Source organism: Gouania willdenowi, chromosome 7 (genome assembly GCF_900634775.1).
Source record: "Gouania willdenowi chromosome 7, fGouWil2.1, whole genome shotgun sequence".
NCBI classification, from domain to species: Eukaryota; Metazoa; Chordata; class Actinopteri; order Blenniiformes; family Gobiesocidae; genus Gouania; species Gouania willdenowi.
The window spans coordinates 28,528,199-28,537,503 of NC_041050.1; positions in this window are offsets into that span (position 1 = coordinate 28,528,199).

Genomic DNA, 9,305 nt, shown 5'->3' on the forward strand with positions numbered 1-9,305 from the left:
CTGCTTGTTTTTAGGTCTCCTCCATGACTACAATACTTAGTGCAAATATAATTTTGCTTTAGGTGCTACAGGGTCTGTGGCACACTGGTCCTCACAAGGAAATTACACTCATTTACAACTCTATACGAACTCTTAATAAATACACATTAGACAAATTATTTACATTCATCCATATTGTAAACCTGCTTATCCCACTCCTGGAGCTGGGGCCTCTCTCATCTTGCTATGAATGAACAAGGCAGGTACACTAATTTACGTATAGAAATGCATATATTTATTTGAAAACTATAAATTGCTTGACACATGTATGCATTTTAGACTCTGGTTTCAAGAGCAACTGGATCCACAGAACCCACAGCTGTTCTACTGTGAAGCCGAGATGCTAATGCTCTACAAAACAGCTCACTTTGTGTTTAGCTCACGTTTTTAAACTAAGCTATCGTACTTGGAGGAAAGCTAACTCTGGATAACCTAGACAAATTCTAACAATCCAGCTGGTACTTTTTGTTCACAATACTGCTGTTGTGAACTTACAAACTTATACAGAAAACATAATAATGAACTTTCAGAACAGTTGCTACAAGCAATTTTCCAATAAAATACAAAAAAGCATCCTTCAGCCTGGCCTGTAATTATTTGGTGTTTTAAACATTTCCTCTAAAGGTACGTTCACACTGAAAGCAACTTCAGCAACTCTGGCCACTAGATTACATTCACAATCAAAGTAGATGATGCCAAACGACCTCCCTTCAAGCGATGCAATTCACGTAATCCTAGCGACTTAATCGTGCAATCTGAGTCTCTGAAAGTCGCTCAAAGTTCAAAATTTTGAACTTTTCAAGCGACTTCGAGTGACGCTGTGTCGTGACATCCAATCAGCAACGAGTTTCTCCTTACGTCACTTTCCCTGTCATCACATAACTGGAGAAACATGGAAGAAAAAGTCATCAACCCCGACTTGTACGACACCTGTACTGGGATCACAACAACATTAAATAAAATATTGCATCTAGCCTTCTGACGTTTCTGGCTTTTGTACAACAAAGCACAGTGCTGTAATCGTAGGAGGGTCAGCCATGTTTTATGTGAAAATTAAAATTGAGCCAGAAAGGGGCGTTGAAATTGGTGTGTTAGATGAAGCAATGAAGCACTAAAGCGAGCCAAAAGCACAACAATGTTCAAGCAACTCATCATGGCTGATTTAAACAACTATAGTTCGGTGTGAAGAGAAAAATTAGGTTTGTAGAATTCCTGTAGCATCAAACACATATATCCCAGACAACCTATTGCATTAGACCCATTTCACTTATATTTAGCACCTGGGAGATCCTGAGTTACCATTCTGCATTGTGCTTCATTTTAAAGAAGTTCAGGCTACTAATACTACTGTCAGGACTTTGTGATACGCATGAAGTATTGCGACAAATCTACTGTAGAGCAACCAAGATGTGCAAAGAGGAAGAGGAAAAAAAACTCCTTATCATTTAAATACAATTTATTAGAAGCCTATTAATCATATAATATATAACGCAGTCTCCTCTTAAAGGCCACAAACTGGGCTACTCAATGAAAAATTGCCTCTTTCTGATTAGGTAATCACATTGCAAGCATAGGCTGGCTAGTTTTCATAAATCACCTCAAACATACATGGCATTTGATTGGAACCCATTAGCAATGTGCAACAGTGTGCGTAAAGCGCGCACGTGGGAAGGCATGTGCGTGCGTCTCATCATTTCCATGGTCTCCTCTATAGGATGTTCTTCATTAGTGTGAATATTAATGCAACCAGAGAGCGGGGAAGTGGGGAAGAAAAATGCAAAAGGAATTTGGAAGAGCATTTTAAAAGGGGCCATTTCATCAGAATCGTTATTTTTTTGCGATTCTCTGAAGGCTCGTAACCGACGGTCTATGAAGAGAGACATGTCGCAGTGGGGTTTAATTTAAAACCAGAAAGGTCACTACACTAGGAAAGGTCCTCTGCTCTGCCAAAAATATAAAATAAAGAGAGGGGAGAATAAGCAATGGGGGAGGAAGAGCAGGCCAAGAAGAGGAGGAAAAGATCAGAAGGTTCCGATTATGGAGGCGTGATCCAGAAGGGAGGAAACCCATTAAAGTCATTTGGAAAGACTGTGTAATCTGAATAATACACGGAGAAGAAAAAATAGAGGATAATGAATGGCGGGGCTGGAAGAGTGTTTGTTTACTTTAATTGGACTTGTGTAAGTGATTCATCAACAATTTTGTGAAAAAAACACTGCGTTCACAAACAGTAGAGGGTTGCCAGCGCGCCCAACAATCTGTGTTGGCAGACACGCAACCATTCCCATAACTCTGCTGGGTTAGGATCCTAAAGCTTGGGACCTAACCAGAGTGGGGATTCTCACGGCCAGATGGAAAATAAGCTTTAAAAACTGCAAAATTAACTTTGCCAACTACATTTTCTCTTCGGCTGAGTCCGTCGATAAGAGATGATGACGTTTGCAATAGCAGACAAACACTTGTTATATGTCACGAGTTGCTCTTTGAAAACTCTTCCACACATGCCACAAACCACATGCAGGTCTTCAATCACTTTTCTAGCTATCAGCTCAATTTAACTGTCCGCCGTGTTTTTGACTGCACCACATTACATAAAAGCACACCGGTGCCTCACGCCAGCAGCACGACAGCCTCTGATGTAAAGCCTCACGGTTTGAACAGATAAGGCGAGTTCAGTTTTAATGTTGCTAGCACACCGAGACGCACCAGGCTCACTTGTAAAACCGAATGCCCCTCTCGCTTGTAAACACAGCAGCCCAGGAGGATGAACGAGTTGGGGGTTGGGTGCTCTGAGGTAGAGGCTGAATTAAAAGGAGGAGAGGTTTTCCACTTGTCCGACTCAGGCAATTCATTCAATGGATCAATTTTTCTCTCAAATTCCCAATCCATTCCCCATCTCTTTTAAAAACTAATACCCAATTCCAATCACAGCTGCAGTAAAGCATACCTTGTAAAAGGTCATGTGTGACCTCTGAGTTCTCTAAATTGGATGCTGGTTGGCCCACTTTCCTTTGAAATACCACACTGGCTTAGAAAAAATAAATAAAAGCACCCTGAATCCTGTCACGTCAGCACTGAGCCGTGCATCAGGCCCATCAGTAGGTGTTCATTCTGATGTGAAGTGTCACAGCACAGAGATTTTAACAAGGCATTGGTTGTTGCTGCAGAGCAAAACAGGAACCAGAACCTTAATGTGAGCTATAGCGCATGGGGAGCCAGGAATTATAGTGGGATAGGTGTATCTGTCTGTTCATGTGTGATACCCATACTGGTGTATTGTGGGGCATCTCTCTCTGCAGCTAGCCAAGGGAACTGATCAGATGGACGATCAAACACTAATCATTCCCACACGGCTCATACCGAGTAAAGCTGTCATTAATTTTGCGGAATTACATCAAATCTGAGACATTCTTTATGTGGCCCACGGCCTGTAGACAGTTATACGACAGGGACTGCTGCGCTAAGCAGATGGGGCAGCTTGGCCGTGCATACTAAATACCACAGTCCCCCAGTTCTCGGTCTCCACCCTCCCAACACACTGGCCTCCTTTCGGGCAACTCTGTCTTCGCACCGTCTTTCTTTGTTTTCCTGCCTCCCCAATGGTTGTCTTCTGTTCTGCGGTCACACAGTCCAACTGCAATGGGCATTATTCACCTGTAATGTGCTCATTTTGCTATAAAAACCATTTGATAAAGAGTAACAGCAGGAATTTGTTGTCTTTTAGTTTTATTTCCATACTAAATGCATGATGCGTTAATTTTGTATGATGACAAACGAAATTGTTTACAGACATAAATCTTTTTTTATTCGTCTCTCGGATGCTGAAAACTCGTTGCCTCTCTATACAAAACAGAAGGTCATAATCCCATTTAAGGTTTCCTTGGCAACTAATTGCTGCTGAAGGCAAGTTGCAATTTATGAGAAGTGACACATACCTGCCATTCCCTTTGAATGAGACATGTGGTAAAATATATTCAGATAAACATCCTTAGGTAATAAACGCTCTGCGGCAGCTATACTATTTTCTTATAATGAGAGGAATTCCAAGCTAGCTAGAAATCAGCAGATGACAGGGATTCAAATTTGTGTGTGTGTGTGTGTGTTTTACTTTGAAAACTTCACATAGTGCGGATCTTCAACAACAAAGGAATAAAAAAAAAAAAAAAAAAAAAATGAAGTGTAACACCTGTTGTGTCCATAGCTGTATGTAAGTTTTGAGGATAGGTGCGGGACTTTACGACAGAGACCCATCACCAGAGGTGAAAGTAACGGATTACAAGTACTCACGTTACTGTAATTGAATTGCTTTTATGGGTACTTGTACTTCTTTGAGTATATTTCTAAATCAGTCATTTTACTTGTACTTAAGTACGTTTTAAAAAAAAGTAATTATTTACATTTCTACGCCCAACCGTTACTGAGTAAATTATAGTTTTTGTTTCAAAATGATCAACAGACATTATGAAAGTACAAAAAAATGAAATGACCAGACAACAATCAAAAGCTTCATCATCAGATTAAACAGCATAGAATGCCAGTTATTTATTTTCTATTTTTTTAATTTCAATTGAATTCATTGGTGTTATTTTATTTTAAAAAGAATTGTACATTTTGACAAAATATTAATTATTTTATACAAATGCATTAAGTTCCAAATGAGGTAGGTTTAGGCTCTTCCTTTTTAAGTTTATACACAAGATGTATGCAAAGGAACCGAGGTAAGATTTATAACCAACAATTAACATGGAGGGTGAAAGTAACTAGTAACTTTTATTTTGAGTACTATTTAATTGAGCTACTTTTTATTTGTACTTGAGTATTTTATGTAGAAAGTGTCTATTCGTATAGGGTTGCTGTACGGACAACCCCTGGTGCTATTGGTACGTTTACCGAAGTAGCGTCTTATGGTTAGGGTTAGGGTTAGGTTATAACCCTATATCGCAACAATTTTTAAGGTCAGGGTTAGGTTTATGGCTTGGTTTAGTCTTAGTCACGTGACCTAAACTGGCCAATGAGGGGCGCTGCGTACAGATAGAATGTCAGTATATTGATACGGCAACTGTACGGATAGCCACTGCCTTCTATGTATGACTTCCTTGTATTTGTATATGAGTACAATTTCAATCATGGAACAGTTCTTCTACTTGAGTAGGATATATCAGCACTTTTTACACCTCTGCCCATTACACAAGAATACCGGGTCCAGATCAGGCAGTTTCATGGACAATGCACTTTCAGGGTAGTCTCCATTGTAGTGACAGGCACACATTTCTACAGAACAGCCATCCTCAAACTTCACGCAACAGTGACATTTCAAAGTCAAGTGTCCCTGAGATCCCCTGTAAGAGCACTTCCATAAACCTTTGAATGGTTAGCAAACCAGGAACAAAGAGCTCCTTTGAAACTATGAAAACCACTTTGCATTGATGCGTGTTTAACTCTTGCGTTGAGGAGATTGTAGCTGCCAGACGTACAACAATTGTAAAACATTTATTTTCCCCAACTTCCTTGCCAATACCATGTAAATAAAGCTTGGTGAATATGCCACTCATTGCTGAACAATCTAGTTAATTATCCCACTGTCCAAGAGCCACTACTTCCATCGCCGCTTCCCTCACACAGGCTCAGCACACTATTAATCAACCTAAACACAATTTATAGGGTCTGAACAATGAAGCGTCCTTACAGTGTCGTCAACAAACTAAATTAGCCAAACTGGACTTACTAATTGAGGTGGACTAAAAGCACTGCACGAGTCGAGCGACTCAACGAGCAGAGATAAATAAGCAGATGGACTATAGACAAAATGATAACATCAATGACTGTAATTATTTGGGATGAGTGTAATTTAACCAGCAGTTGCGGAGGCTTAATAACCTTAACTGTGAAATGCCAACTTTAATTTCCCTTCTCCGCCTTCCGAGTTTGGGATTTTACGAGATTGAAGGCAGCCAAGTGCTTTACGCTGAGTGTACGACAGTAAAGTTTTTTTAAAAACCATAAATTTCAATAAAAACTCATCCCTGACAGTATCCAGGTGGTATTTATATATTCAAATTTACACCTATGAATTTAAATGTTAAATTAAAAAAGACAAAAAATTAAAAAAAAATAAATCTTGTATATAATTAAATCTCATCACTGTAACTACATCTTATCTTTTCTTTACTAATACTGGGCAAATCATTATCCCACAAGGCCGTACAACGCAGAACTGGGAAGATTTCTACATGAATTGCATTAATATTGCTGCATATTTACAGTGATAAGTACCAAGAATATAAGAACCTGCAAACTGTTGGGTTTTCTAAATAGTGTACTGCCATCTGCTGTTCAGCACTTAACACCAACCTGCTCCTAAACCACTCCACAAGGCAGTTATATGGGACATAAGAGGATTCACTGAAACAAAATGCCAAGCTGGATCTAAACCAAAAAGGATTAATGGATTATTTGGAGATTCTTTTTTTGTGATAGAAACGCAAATTCCTTTTAAAATCCAGAGTTCACATGACAGTTTCTACATCAGAAGCCACAGCAAAAAAAAGCAAAAAAAAAAAGCGATTAAATGATTAAATATCCTCACGATTCATTTAAATTCTATGAATGATAAAAAAAAGTAGCACATCAAAACATAATAATTGCCAAGTAATAAAAATCAACAGCACTTTGACTTAATTCAGGGGTTTTCAACCTTGGGGTCGGGACCCCATGTGGGGTCGCCTGGAATGAAAATGGGGTCCCATGACATGTCTAGTAATTGGTAGAAAGAAAAAAAAAAACACAGGTCAAAAACAGATTAAAATTCTGTTCTTCTTTTTTTTAATTATTATCATTTTTCAAATACACATCACACACACACACACACACACACACAATACATATCATATAACTGTATCCTATACTGAAACTTTCCCAAATATAAATCTAATTCAAATAAATGTAGTATAAAAATATCCAAGGTGGCGCACTTCTCACTTTGTGCACTAATCCTGGCTACTCTGTATTTGTAACACACTTAAATAAACATAATCAAAAATTAGTTCGAGAAAAAGAAAAAGTCACTGGGTCGCCAGATATTTGTGATATCAAAATGGGGTCACGACCCAAAAAAGTTTGGGAACCTCTGGCTTAGTTTGATAGATTACACATTTAGAACAATTTGTGGCAATCATACAGAATTACCTTCCCACAAAAACATATTTTACAAGTTTGACACCTATCAGTCAGTGGGTGCGATACATTTTCTATATTGATGTTGCTGAACCGAGAAGAATTGGTAAACAGAATAATTCTGACTAATCTTACTACAGACAAAATCAGGCTAGATAAATGGATTAGATTAAAACACCTCCAAAACATCAATCAATATGTTGTCCAAGAGAGGACAAGCAGTGAACCAGCATGGCTTGAGCAAGCAAGCAAGAAATACGTATCTCTTATGAGAAATTTACTGTGACATTTATGCCTACCAGGTGTATTTCCATATTGTTTCATGTCATACGCAGCAAAAGTGAAATAGTTGGGGACTGATTTGAGGAGCCTGACAAGAAGTTCTAGGTGTTGACTTCTTCAGCTATTCAACAATCTGGTACATCTAACAAACAAAACCATAGAGGCCTTATCTTGCTTTTTTTTATTTATTTTTTATAGGAACTCAAATTAACCTGGCAAGAGCCAGATTGATGTGTCGCCCTCCCTCTAACTCGAGTTCTCCACATCGATCTGAGTCTGTGTCTGGCGAATCCTTTCGGAACCAGAGAGGGACATGAACAGAATGCTTGAAGCTGATTGGGCGAAGCGCCTGTTCACCATGATTTGTTTTAGCCAATTGCATGGTAACAAATGATGATGTCGTAATCGGCATGCGCCGCAGAGACGCTTTTTGCAACACGAGTATGTGAGTTAAGGGCACGTTAACCATCCTCCTGTGTCGACATCTTTCCATTTTGATTCAGAGCTATGCTAATAGCGGTACAGCTAGCTCCTCTCCCCGCAACTGTGCCAGTTTTGCTTCGGCACTTCTGCCTTCGTCACACCCGGATATCCCGCCCTAAACCACAACACTGCCTCATGATTGGTTCGAACCGATTTGGTTCAGATTCGAAAGGCAATGGCGAGAACAGTACAAGATGGATTCCGGTGTTTATGAACACCAGGAGAATCCATCTTGCAGGCAAGGTTAAACTCAAACTTATTGGCACAAGAAACCATGACACACCTTCAGAGATCAAAGGCCACAAATGCCTTGATGGGTCAGGGCTGTTCTGTCATCAAAGGCAAGCTGAAGATGGCATCAATTAAACCAAATAACTCAAAAAGGAAATTACATTGTGGGTGTCAATCAACAAATTAAGTAAAACCTGGTCAGACATAGAAGGAATTCAATCATTTTTGGACACCAGTTTAGTCCTTTGTACATAAATGCCCCAATAAAAGTTTAATTAGATCAAAATATTGTCAGTACTTAAAAAACTAGAAGTAACTTGACCTGGATGACTGGGAACCCCTAACAGACCATCAAAAAAGCAAATACCTCTGTCGTTATATCTATAGCTGGGACGATATATCGTGGAACAAGATATCGCAATATTAAAACGTCACAAGATATATCGTTGATGGTACAAGTCGTATTACAATATTGCAATGAGGGGTGTGAACCATTCCATCCCTGCTACATCTGTCCCAAGCGAGTGTGTATTTGTAACTGCAGGAGACATAGTCAATGCCTAAAGGTCTCAATTGTTGCCAGAGATTGTAGACATGCTCATATTGTTGAAAAAGAACATGTCCATATCTTCAATCTGGGCTATGTAGACTGTTCTAATTTAATATTTTTCTTTTAAACATTATGCAAAGTTCATACACAAATATTAATATTTTTTTGAAGCAGGTTATGATGATGGCATGATTTGGTTTCAAGTTTAAACTGGCATGATTTGTCAGTCTCTGTTTTTATGTTCTATTTACAGTGTGGCACTTTTTGCACTTTACTGTAAATAGGAACGATTGTTCTTACTAACGTTATTGTTTATTTTACTTTTTATATTGCCATTGAGCTGAAAAGGTTATATTATTTTTATGGTCATAAATTTCCAGGAATATATCATTATCGTCAGTCAAGTATCGTATATATCACCTCGTCTCGTGAATTTTGTATATTGTCCCATCCCTAGTCATATATAAACAAAAAAAAAAGAAAAAAGAGGGGAAAAAAAAACTTTAAAACTGAACATAACAATATAATCTGAAACAAATAAGATACA